The 901-nt window shown below is 40.5% G+C and overlaps 1 protein-coding gene across 1 annotated transcript in view; it reads right to left on the bottom strand.

Moving 5' to 3' along the window:
* Window positions 1-901, bottom strand: part of ARL6IP5 (ADP-ribosylation factor-like 6 interacting protein 5) — a gene marked incomplete at its 3' end in the record, with an annotated part of 22,223 nt that overhangs the window by 3,240 nt on the left and 18,082 nt on the right. The window lies entirely within an intron of this gene.

Here is a 901-nt window from a genome sequence, read left to right as displayed (position 1 = left end):
AAGTTTTCTTCCTGCTGTTCTAGGGCATCCAGGACAATGCCCATTGGTGTCCTCTTCAATCCTATTACTTCCATTTTATTCTCCAGCTTGTTCTTCAAGTTCCGGAGTCTCAACGATGCATGGATAAACATCACTACAGAGAAGTGACACATGGTTAGCACCAAAACCACAATTCCCTTTTGCCACATTAATATTACACTGACTCTCTTCACTTTTAGTAAACTGCCTCAGTTAGCTACAGTCCACTCTGCTTCTCGAATTGATTCATGTCTTCAAATGGATCCTTGGACTTTTATATAAAGTTCTTTGTCAAGTCATACATAGTTTTCCTTCATGTGTGAAGGAAAATGTCGTATTCAGCAGGAAGGACCATAATCTGGCAGCCACACTCCTTCTTTCGCATACTGACATCATCACCTTGCAGATGCTACTTAAATGCCATGAAATTCAAAGTGAATCAATGTGATTCCAACCTACCTAGAAATTACCTAAGGTTTTCCAGAAGGAACTCTTGCTCAATTCAGAGATTATCTATATTTTGTTCCCTCCAGAGAACAAACAAATACATATGCAGGAGGCATGTGGATGAAATCCACTTTTAAAGTGCTTCCTAGAGTAACTCCGTGTGATCTACACCAGTGGTTTTCCAACTTCCACGTACACCAAAATCAGCTGGAAAACCTGTTAAATAGGCAAATTCCTGGTCTCCACCACCCAAAATTCAGACTGTGAAGACTAACTCCCACTGGACAATTGCTCCTACATTTTTTTGTGAAGTAAGAAAAAGAAAACTCAGGTTCACTTACACAGCAAAGGAAAAGTGATGCCAAACACAAAGACCATGACTCCGCCAAACATGGATATGAGGAAATAGCTAGCCAACATGACCACCATGACGAAC

Source organism: Propithecus coquereli, unplaced genomic scaffold (assembly GCF_000956105.1).
Source record: "Propithecus coquereli isolate 6110/MARCELLA unplaced genomic scaffold, Pcoq_1.0 Scaffold486, whole genome shotgun sequence".
Classification (NCBI taxonomy): domain Eukaryota; kingdom Metazoa; phylum Chordata; class Mammalia; order Primates; family Indriidae; genus Propithecus; species Propithecus coquereli.
The sequence above is the reverse complement of the archived record's forward strand: the minus strand, read 5'-3'. Positions and strand labels throughout refer to the sequence as shown.